At 38.0% G+C, this 12474-nt stretch overlaps 1 protein-coding gene across 2 annotated transcripts in view; it reads right to left on the bottom strand.

The window, feature by feature from the left end:
• The window catches only part of GRAMD1C (GRAM domain containing 1C), an 88294-nt gene that overhangs the window by 38130 nt on the left and 37690 nt on the right, over positions 1–12474 (bottom strand). Inside the window, exon 1 of one of the 2 annotated variants that reach the window (XM_055316303.1) lies at positions 1082–1387. The exons of the other annotated variant lie outside the window; for it this stretch is intronic. The gene's annotated coding sequence lies outside the window, so the exon portion shown is untranslated. Of the gene's footprint in view, positions 1–1081; positions 1388–12474 lie in introns of those variants that run through there. 2 annotated transcript variants of the gene reach the window in all.

Raw genomic sequence — 12474 nt, forward strand, 5'->3', positions numbered from 1 at the left:
ACACACACACACACACACAGAGAGAGAGAGAGAGAGAGAGAGAGAGAGAGAGGCAGAGACACAAGCAGGCTCCATGCACCAGGAGCCCGACGTGGGATTCGATCCTGGGTCTCCAGGATTGTGCCCTGGGCCAAAGGCAGGTGCTAAACCGCTGCACCACCCAGGGATCCCACAAAGACATTATCTTTTAAATACCTTCAGTTCATAAATGGATGGTTAACTTTATAAAGAGAAACAAGAAATATTTCAATATACTTGTGGAAGATTGACCTTTTATAAAAACTTCTCTGGAATAATAAATATCAAACTATTCCAAAAACGCACTAAGGAAGTACATAAACTAATGATAAATATTCAGACTGCTTCCTAAGAGTGACAGACATGAAACTTAGACGTAAAATATTAACAAAAACACAATCATACTTGACTACATAAATAAATGTTTAAAATCTATTATCAGGGATCCCTGGGTGGCACAGCGGTTTGGCGCCTGCCTTTGGCCCAGGGCGCGATCCTGGAGACCCAGGATCGAATCCCACGTCGGGCTCCTGGTGCATGGAGCCTGCTTCTCCCTCTGCCTATGTCTCTGCCTCTCTCTCTCTCTCTCTCTGTGTGTGTGTGTAACTATCATAAATAAATAAAAATTTAAAAAAAAAAATAAAATCTATTATCAAATACTATCAAGAAATTAACAGTAAATAGGGTAATATATTTTATGTATTAGTTTATACATACATGACCTTTTATATATAAAGTATATATTTATATATACAAATATGAATATATAAAAGTATATATAAAGTATGTATATATGTAAATTAATGGAAAACAAAATAGAACTCATTTAGTTCACCATCTTTTTTTAAATTCACCATCTTATAGATCTGCTCATTTGTTAAAAACAATTTTTCCTACAAAGTTGATCAGAAGTGACAAATACTGTGGTTATTTATAGTCATGCTGAATATTTAAACATTAAAACATATACCCAGACTGATATTCATAATTCTCTGAATAATAATTCTCTAAATAGGTTGTTCTAAAAAACAACCTAAATTTTAAACAAAGGCTGACCACCTACCTGCAAACAATGGAGACTCTCCCCAGTTCAGCTTGCAGAGAGTACTTGAACAAAATAAAGATGAACCGAGCAGCAATCAGATAAGACTCAAAAGTCAGAAGATCAATTTCTGGCCCAGAAAGCTTTGTGTTCTAAGTATTTTGCAAAGTCTGTATCTGCAGTAGAGTTCCAAATATTTCATGACAACTATGTGAAATTACTGCTTCAATCTTCTCTTTTTGTTATGAGAGGCTTTTCCTTATGAAAGACCAGTTCTAGAGTTTAGAGCACATTTGTCACTTCCTGGTCGGTAGTATCAGCACTCTTTCCAAGGTTGCAGGTCAGAATGCACAAGTGGTAGTTAAACCTCACTCTACAGGTTCCTAAGCCACTCCTACTAGAAGAGGATAGGTAAACAGGGTTTTATTTAAAGGGACAGTTCTCAGTTTCTCAATAGAAACCATAAAATGCCAATGAAAATATCTTGCTTGTGCTCACTTATGTAAGATGACTACTGCAATATTATTTCAATCTCATTTTAGAGATTAAATATATTAAGGGTTAATTTTTTTGTCTGCATGCTAACATTCTCTATTCAACTCTGGCAATGTCATCATTACTTCTTCATATGCCATTTCTTCAGTATTGATGTAGCAGCTCCATCAGACTTGTGCATTAATCCTTTACAACTATCACAGATTGTTATTTCTTGAGTATTATAAATTGGAATGGCAGGATATATAGCAGGAAGAGCAAGCTATTCAGTCAGATTGAGCCATTCCAATAAGAACCCGGCACATTATTCATCACTGAAAAGTTTACATCTTCATTACTCAATAGTTCTTTCCTTTAAAAATATGTTTTACTTTCTGCAGAATAATTTCCTGGCAGGGACCTGGTCTGTAATAAACACTACAGAGAGTTTCATCTACCCATTACAACTGATTTCCCTAAAGAAAAATTTTCTAAATGAAAAATAAAGCTTGCCCCAATTTCTACCTAGTTTTTCCATTTAATTTAGTAAGGTGTATAGACAACATCAAATGCTACTCAATGAACTGAAAGATATCTTTTTGGGGGGGTTGCTAAAACCTAATCATCTTATGCAATAGCAGAATGAGGGACCAGAACACTGGAGAATACCCCTCCCTCAAACTGAAGAAGGCACATATGGGGGCTAGAGTCGCTGTCTAAAAATTAGTGCTTTTGACATATTATGGTAGTTCTCACAGGCTGAAACTATAGTAGAGATCCTTATCTACTATGGTAACCAAATTGCTATGAGAAAAATACACATTAGCTATACTGGAAATGATTTTACATACTTCTGCTAAATATAAAAATCCCTATAGTAAACGATGAGTATATAGCAAATTTAGTACTAAATTTAAGGGGGGATGTAGAACCCAAGAGTGAGCCCCGAGAAAGCCTGGCATGCAAAAGGCTAGCTACAAGAGGAGTGTACAACAAAAACAGAATGAGGGAAATACCAGAAAGCTAAGAGGGAAGTCCAGAAAGAATGATGTCATGGAAATCAAGAGAAGAAGGTGCTTCAAAACGGAGGGAGTGTATAGTAGAGTGGAATGTTGCTGACAGATCAAGTACAAGGAACACAGAGATGGCAAGTACAAGTGTCCCAAGGAGTGAAGCAGCCTGGCAAACCAGCTCACCATGACTAGCACTGGTGGTGGGGAAAGGAGAAGAAGGCATCAGTGGGGAAGGGGAAGCAGCCAGAGCATCAGGAGCCTCATATTCCCTGCAGAAGAACATGGAGTTTACACTGTTAAAATATAAAAAGCTACCTACTAGTTTCACGCAGAAAAGCAAAAAGTCCAAAACTGTATTTTTGAAAGATACACCTTTAAAACTATTATCACTTTGGTAACAGATTACAGTATTAAAAACAGATCATTCGGAGATTATTGTAGTGGTTCAAGCTAGTTAGTGAAAAACATGACATGGTTGGAAAAGAAGAGGTGAGGCGCAAGGATATGTCCAGGTTTCTGGCTTCCTTCCAGGTAGAAGGAGGTACGCTTCACTGACCAAAGGAAAATAGGTAGAGGAGTTCTACTAATCAAAAAGATAAAAAAGAGGGAACAATATAAGAATACAAACACTTCTCCATCACCAGGCTATTATATGGAAAATGTGACTAAAATAGTAATTTTACATTTATTTTTTCCAGGTAGGTCTGTGAATGTTGCACTACTGGAAAACTTCTAGATTTCCAAGTCATTCCAAAAGAAGTGAGATCACTGGGGAGAGGCACAAGAAAGAATAAGGGGATTTGATAAGGGTGAGGAGTCTGCAGGAGAAGGCTGGATAACACTCTGTCAAAAAGTCTCAGAATTGACATTAACTTCGTAAAGTGACCCCTTTTCTGAGAATGCCCTCAGCATGCCAGCGCCCTGGAGCTGCACTCAGAGTGGCTGACTGTAACAAGCCACACTCACAGACTGCATACATATATTCACTCAGTGGTAAACAGGCTAATGCACAATAGGGGGACAGTCCTTTCTAATTGTCAGAAATCTTTCCTTCTGCCACACTGGGTGCCTCAACATCTATCTTGGCAGTCAGGTATTAGTAATCAGAAATTTGCACGATAAGCATGGAATCTGAGCAAAGGTGGACAGTTTTCAAGGTCCAACTGTGATGTTGGTGTGGCCTGATGATTCATCTCTGTGACTATTTTTCTGTCTTGGCCTAAGTCCAGCCAAGTCCCTTTCAGACTGATGTATTCTTTCTTTATATATACTAACACAATCAATCAACTGTTTTATTTTTTATGTTTTTTACATATATATATATATATATATATATGTATTTTATTGGAGTTCGATTTCAATTTGCCAACATATAGTATAACACCCAGTGCTCATCCCATCAAGTGCCCTCCTCAGTGCCCGTCAAACCAACTATTTTAAACCCATTTTTTTCCCCAATGCACCTGAGCAACAGGACACCCTTTTGTCATTCTCCTATTAGCAATTCCCAAAACAGAAGCTGGAATGACAGGTATCATAATTTGGAGAGGAAGGGTGGGTATACATCTGAAGAGCTCCTCTCATCACTACATCCCTAATTCTGACACATGCCCCTCCTTCTGCCCTTAAGGAGTAAATTTGAAAGCTATTCTTTTTAAGCCTTAGAATTTAAAATGGTGCAGACTTCTGCTCTCAAGAGGCCTTTGAGCATACTGAATAACCACTCTCTAAGCATCCTCAGGGCACCTCAGGGGCTTAGTTGGTTAATGCTCCACTCTTGATTTTGACTCAGGTCTTGATCTCAGGGTCATGAGATTGAGCCCCAGGATGGGCTCTACTCATAGCATGGAGCCTGCTTAGGATTCTTTCTCTCACCCTCTCCTTCTGCCCCTCTCCCCACTCTCATGCACACACACACACTCTCTCTCTAGAAAAAATAACAATAATTACTCTCAAATGTACTCTTAAATTTGCATGGAGAGCTAGCTTCATAGCAGCCCTCATGTACTGGCAACAGTAACCATTATTATCTGAGAAAAAAATAGTCAAAAAAAGATTTTGAGTCTATGCACATCCTGTCTTTATTGTATCAATAATCCTAAATCCAATAATATGATAGTATCACTGGGAAAATGAAAGGATTAAGATTTGAGCCTTAAACAAAAAAACTTTTAAGTTTTAAGCCTTGTTAAAAGGAATCATATATAATCATATATAATCCTGTTTTCTTAACAATTCAAGTATACAGAAAATAACATTCCTTTGGCAAATGAGGAATCTTTAGTGTTTCAAGATAATCATTTGTTCTTAACTCAAGAAACTGAGTTAAATGAACAACTTAGGGCATACCTTGAATGATGTTTCTGTAACTAAATGCCTGTGTTTTCTCCCCATCATTTTGCATTTTCCTTGAGCAGAGAATTGAAAAAGTGTTGTTACTTAAATGTAATGATTATCTGGAGTCTAAATCATGGAGGTTTTACTAAATTGAGTCAAAAAGTATTTATTGAGCATCAGATATTTATAATATAACCCTATAACTTATTGTCCACTTTTGAGAATAAAGGGCACTATTGACAGAGTGCCAGATGATAGTGGGTAAATAAAGATGTATGGCAAACCAGCTATACAGTAAACACTGCACTTGTCACTGGACATAAAACAATGAACAAGACAGACATGGTCCTTATCTTCAAGATGTTTATAGTCAAGCAAGGAGAACAAAGAATTATAAGCGTAATGAATATTACAGAGGAAAAGTGCAAGATATTATATAGAAAGGTGAAGGAATGGACCTGATTAGTTTTATTAATAAGCATCACTTCAAACTAGAGGTGGCAAAAGAAACAGGCACAAAGACTGTGTTTGAAGATCTATTGTAGGGGGGAAAGGCAGAACATTTAAGAACAAGGAAGATGTATTGAGATGAAGCTGGAGTGGTGGCCCGGGGCCAGATCATGGGGTCTCTATAAAAAATTTTAGATTTTTATTCCAAGGGAAATGGGTATTAAGTAGGAAGCTAATATTAGCAGTTATACATTTTAAAAAAAAGATAAATGTGGCTGTAGTATTATTCACTTTCTGTGAAATATAGCAAATATTTTAGGCTTTTTGGATCATTCGGTCTCTGTTGCAACTACTCAACTCTGCTGCTGCAGTGTGAAAGCAGCCATCCATATAATACATAAACAAATCAGCAGGGCTATGTTTCAGTAAAATTTTATTCATGGAGAGTGAAATTTGAATTTATCATGAAATATTATTCCTTTTTTGATTTTTTAAAAAATGGTTTAAAAATGTAAAGCCAGGGGCCCTGGGTGGCTCAGTTGATTAAGTGTCCAACTCTTAATTTCAGCTCAGGTCATGATCTCAGGGGTGCAAGATCAAGCCCCACATCAGGCTCCACACTTAGTGCTTAAGATTCTCTCTCTCCCTCTCCCTCTGTCCCTCACACCCCTAAAAAATAATAATAATAAATAAAAATATAAAAAAAATGTAAAGCCATTCGTACTTGGCGGACCATACAGAAACAGGTGGCTAGATTGTTTGGCTCTGATATAGAGCATGGAAGGAGTAAGAACTTTAAACTAAACAAAATTGCTGAGAGTGGGGAAGGACCTAGAGTCTTATCTTAAACCATGGTTGTATAGCTATTTACAAAAGACAGAATCAATGAATTGTTTGTATCAAAGAATGTAGCTGCCACTGTCTTTTCGCCCCACAAATCCCAGACACCCCATATACTGTCTAAAAAGAGAATACTAAGCTCAAAGGTTGTGAACAAAGCTGAAGCTATAAATTACTGCACAAATAACCACAGTGACAGTTTAAACACATGTCTAAACATTGAGGATTTATGTTAAACTAAGTCAAATATCTGAAATAAACTGTTCTTTCTGAAGCAGTGCATCAGAGGAACCTTATGAATGAAAAAAATATATACTTTTATTTAAAAAAAAGATTTTATTTATTCATTTGAGAGAGAGAGCATGAGTTGGAGGGTGGGGGGTGGCAGAGAGGGAAACTGAGAAGCAGACTCCCTGCTCAGCAGGACCCTGGGACCATGACCTGAGCCAAAGGCAGATGCTTAACTAACTGAGCCACCCAGGTACCCTGAAAAAAAAATGTACTTTTAAAAGCATTCTTTCTCAAAGGCACCATATTTGTCTCCAGTTTTTTTCCCTCTTTTTGTGGATCTATTTTATTGAAGAAATCAATAAAATACACACAAAACATACATACACACGATTTTAAAATCATTTTGTTGCATTTACCTAAATTTTTTTTCTAGATTAATGTGCTTTGTTTTTAAGACCTTCTCATGTAAGAAATAAGCTAAGCCATATTTACTCTTACTCTCAGATTCTGAATTACAAGTAATCATAAATATAATATTCTGAATTTAGACTCTCAAAATATTTTGAATATATATGACAGTATTCAAAGGACTTGTGTGTTTTATAGAACTTTATAGTTATGCTGCATATTTTATGTTTTTTGCTTTTCTTTTTTTAATAGTATTACAAAAGATCAAGAAATCACTTTTAAAAACTAGAAGGATGGGGCACTTGGGTGGCTCAGTTGATTAAGCATCTGTCTTGGGCTCTGGTCATGACCCTGAGGTCCTGAGATCAAGCTCCACATCAGGCTCCCTCACTGAGAGCTTCTCCTCTCCCTCTGCCCCTTCCCCTGTCCATCTCTCTCTCTCTCTCTCTCTCTCTCAAATAAATAAATAAAATCTTTAAAAAAAAAAAGCAAGAAGGCAACTGAAGACTGTAAAACTGCAGACAATACTAAAACTGCACCAAGCACCTATCATGTGTGCCTGACACCTAACACTTCATAAGCAGGAATTGCTATTATTGTTACAGATATTAGTATGTTTGGGGAAAAAAATGTTCAAAGGTCACTAGGAGAATACAGGAAGGGTAGTTTTGTTTTTGGTTTCTAGTTCCTTTTCTGGGTGAATTCTACATGTTTAAAATTGAGTTAGGGCAGTTTTAAAACAGATCTCACCTCCAACTTTCATTATGTTCTGTATAGTACTAACATACAATATGCTTAAACATTGATTTTATTTTGGCAAAGAGCAAAAATGATTACCATTCTGTTTATTAAAATGAGAGTATGGGGGAGGGTGCCTGGGTGGCTTAGTCGGCTAAGCATCTGCCTTTGGCTCAGGTCATGATCCTAGAGTTCCGGGATTAAGTCCCAAGTTGGGCTCTCTGCTCAATGGAGAGTCTGCTTCTCCCTCTGCTCCTCCTGCCGCCCGTGCTCTCTCTCTCTCTCTCTCTCCCTCCCCTTCTCTCTCAAATAACTAATATCTAAAAATAAATAAATAAAACAAAATGAGAGTATGGTGTCCACTTGAGATAAAGAGTTGCATGTTCAATGTGAAAGATAACCAAATCAAAGATTTGAAACAGATAACTATGGTAAAGATGGTGATACTCCTCTTGTACACACCAAGAACACAGGTGACATCACGACCTTTTCAAAGAGGGTTAGATTTTATTCTCAGCAAGTAAATGCTTCGGTAGCCTCAGAAGTACCTTGGAATTACCTTTCTTTCTTCCATTTCAAAGAGCTTTTAAATTTTTTTTCATTAAAGTTCAGATTTCAGTTTCTTCCTTGACTCATCTGTAAACCTGTACTTTATCACTTCCCTGGAGTTACTTGTTTTCATAAGGATATATCCCAACTTTCTCACCTGTGATGAACTAAGTGGGATTTGGGGAGGACACACAGATCAGATGCATACCCAAATGCAGCAGCAGTCTTTAAATCCTTGTTAGAATGAGCGAATGCACCTGGAGGATTTCCAGAGCACTCAAAAAAACTTGGCATTGGAGGGTAGCATTAGCCAGGTCCCTAGGGCAACAGTAAGAGCAGCCCACTGTAACTGTAACAATGCATCGGAACATGGCAGTCCTAACGTAGGAAAAGAGGCTTCCCCCAGCACAACCTGGAAAGGGCAACGCAGGGCTCTAGGGCAGCAAGACCTTGTGAGGCCACTCCATACTCCTGTAGGTGGCTGCCAAGGCCACCAGACCTGGCACCCCATGGCCCACCACCCTTAAGCATTGCCCAGGCTGGGAGCATGGGGCTCCAAGGAGCCAGGGTGGCCAAATACCAAGAAAGACTCATGAAAGTAGGACAAACTTGGACATGGTATTTCTCTGCCAGCCTGTCTCTTCCCTTAAGGAGAGAGGAGGGACTGGGCTTGAGGGATGGGACCCCCCACCCCACCTCCTCCTCCATCTGGGGACATCCAAGCCACTTCTCCATTTCCCCAGCACTCCAGGAAAGTGAAAGCATCCCAGTGGGACACTGTTCAGAAGTCCTTGACCAGAGCAGCTGCCACAAAGTTTGAAAACCATTCAACTCTAAGAGCCATGGAGGCACAATTTATCCACTCCAGTGAGGGGCTTAGCTGGAGAGTGGGGAGAAGAGGTAAAGTTCTGGCCTGCGGTGTTTAAATTCCAGCAACAAAGGAGCCTTTCTTTTTTCTTTTTTTTAAATTTATTTATTTAATCATGAGAGAGACACACACAGAGAGAGAGAGAGAAAGAGAGAGGCAGAGACACAGGCAGAGGAAGAAGCAGGCTCCATGCAGGGAGCCGGACGTGGGACTCAATCCCGGGTCTCCAGCACCAGGCTCTGGGCTGAAGGCAGCACTAAACCGCTGAGCCACCCGGGCTGCCCTCTTTTTTCTTTTAAAGATTTTATTTATTCATTCATGAGAGACACAGAGAGCGAGGCAGAGACAGAGGCAGAGGGAGAAGCAGGCTCCATGCAGGGAGCCCGAAGTGGGACTCAATCTGGGAACTCCAGGATCACGCCCTGGGCCCAAGGCAGCCGCTCAACCGCTGAGCCACCCAGGTGTCCCTAAAGGAGCCTTTGTCATTGGCTGAAAATCTCCATTCCACCCCCACCAAGCCATTTTTTTTAAAATGACAGATTTATTGGACTATAATTCACATACCATAAAATTTACTTTAAGTGTACAATTCAGAAGTTTTTAGCATATCCTGAGCTTTATAACTATCACCACAACTTTTGGAATATTTCATCCACCCAAAAGATACCCAAATCCATTAGCAGTCACTTTTCATTCCTTCCTCTTCCTGGAAACAAATTGACTCTCTACTTCCATGAATTTGCCCACTCTGGACATTTCATAAAAGCAGAATCATTCAATAAATGTTCTTTAGGGCCTGACTTTTCTTCACAAAGCATAATGCTTCAAGGTTCATCATGTATCATGTATCAGTACTTCACTCATTTTATTGATGAATAATGCTCCGTTGTGTGAATACAATATACATTGTGCTCATTCATCATTGATGAACATTTAGGATGTTTCCACTTTTTGGCTTTCTGAATAAGAATATTCAAGCGCAAGTTTCTATGTGAAGATACACTTTTCATTCTCCTGCGTAAAAGCCTAAGAGTGGAATTGCTGGGTCATGCAATAACTCTGTTTAACATTTTGAGAAACTGCCAAACTGTTCTTCAAAGTTTTCAAAATTTTACAACCTCACCCCATGAGAAATCCATTTCTCCATATCCTCAACATTTGTTAATGTCTTTTATTTCAGCCATCCCACTGGGTGTGAAGTGGTATCTTGTTGTGGTTTTATATTTCCCTAATGGCTAATGGCATTGCACATCTTTGCATGCACTTATTGACCACTTGTGTATCTTCTTTGGAGAAATGACTATTCAAATCCTTTGCCCATTTTTCTTAATGGATTGTCTTTTTCTTGTCGAGTTGTAAGAGTTTTTTTATATGTTCTGAATACAAATACCTGATCAGATATACAACTTGCAAATATTTTCTCCCAGTCCATGAGCTATCTTCACTTTCTTGATGGATACTTTCAAGCATAAAAGTTTTTTAATTTTGATGAAGTCCAATTTATCTATTTTTTTCTTTTGTCACTTGAGCTTTTGTGTCATATCTAAGAAACCACTGTCTAAAATCCAAAAGTTATGAAGATTTATGGCTACAGTTTCTCCTGAGAGTTTTATACTTTAAGATCTTACACTTAGGTCTATGATTCATTTTTAAATAATTTTTGTATATGGTCTGAAGCAGGAATCAAAATTCATTCTTTTGTATGTGTCAATTCAATGTATGTGTCTCAATACTATTTGGTGAAAAGACTTCTTTCCCTGTAGAACAGTTTTTGGCATCCTTGTCAAAAATCAATTTAGGGCTGATAAGTGTAAGATTTTATTTTTGGACTCTCAATTCTATCTCATTAGTGTATATGTCTACACTTATACCAGCTGCCTTGATTATTGCAGCTTTGTAAACATCAAAACAAAAAGTGCAAGTCCTTCAATGTTATGGACTGCATTACATTCCCCTAAAATTGATATGCGAAGCCCTAAACCCCCAATGTGACTATATTTGGAGATAGGGGCCTTAAGGAGAAAATTAACGTTAATGAGTTTGCTAGGGACTGGATTATGTCCTCTCAAAATTCTTATGTTGAAACCCTAATTCCCCATGTAATGGTATTTGGAAGTGGGGCCTTTGGGAGATAATTAAGTTTAGATGAGGCAAAGGAGGGTGGGACTCTCATGATGGAATTAGTGTACTTATAAGAAGATAACAGAGAGTTTGCTTGCTCTGGCTCTGGCTCTCTCCTTTCTTCCCAAGCTGTGTCAGAACCCAATGAGAAGGCCAGGAAGTGTTCTCACCAGAACCCAACCAAAGTTGACATCCCAATCTCAGACTTCCTGCCTCTAGAACTATGAGGAAATAAATTTCTGTAGTTTAAGACGCTGGGTCTACAGCATTTTGTTATTGCAGCCTGAGCTAAGACAGAAGTTGTGAGGGTGGAGCCCTACCTTAATAGGACTGGTATTTATATAAGAGATACCAGGAGTGTGCATGAACAGAGGGAAAGCCATATGAGGACACAGTGAGCAAGCTGCAAGAAAACAAGAGGGGTCTCACCAAAAATTCACCCTGCCTAGTCCATGATCTGGGACTCTAAGCATCCAGAAGTGTAAGAAAATAAATTTACATTGTTTAAACCAACCAGTCTGTAGTATTTTGTTATGGCAGCCATAACAGACTAATTAATCCAATTTTGTTCTTCTTTTTCAAGACTGTTTTGACTATTCTGGGTACCTTGCATTTCCATATGAATTTTAGGATCTGCTTTTTAATTTCTTTCAAAAAAAATGCCAGTTGGGATTTTGATAGGGATGCACTGAATCTGCAGATCAATTTGGGAAGTATCACCATCCTAACAATATCAAGTCCTCTGATCCATGAGCATGAGATTTTTTTTCACTTGTCTTCTTTAATTTCTTTTAACAATATTTAATAGCTTTCAGTGTTCATCTTAAAGTTCTTTTATTACATTTATTCCAAGTATTTTATTCTTCTTGATGTTATTATAAGTGAACTAATTTTTTGATTTTTGCATTGTTCATTGTGAGTGCATAAAGTATAACTGATTGCTGTATTTTGATCATATATTCTGCAACTTGCTGAACTTATTAGTTCTAATGGGTTTTTACTGACTTCCTTAGAATTTTACATATACAAAAACAAATCATCTGCCAGTGGAGATAGTTTTATTTCTTCAATTTTAATCTGGATGTCTTTTACTTATTTTTCTTCCCTATCTTCCCAGCTAGAACCTTCAACACACTGTTGAATAGAAATGGTAAGAAGGGACATCCTTGTCTTGCTCTCGACCTAAGGTGGGGAAGCATTAAGTATGTCAGCTGTGAGCTTTATCATGTGAAAGAAATTCCCTGCTAGTCCTACTTTGTTTTGTTTTTATCATGAGAGGATGTTGGATATTGTCACATGTCTTTTCTGTATTGACTGAGATGATCACATGGTTTTTGTCCCTTATTCTACTAATATAGTATATTACATATACTAATTTTCATATG

This window comes from Nyctereutes procyonoides, unplaced genomic scaffold (assembly GCF_905146905.1).
Source record: "Nyctereutes procyonoides isolate TBG_1078 unplaced genomic scaffold, NYPRO_anot_genome, whole genome shotgun sequence".
Classification (NCBI taxonomy): Eukaryota; Metazoa; Chordata; class Mammalia; order Carnivora; family Canidae; genus Nyctereutes; species Nyctereutes procyonoides.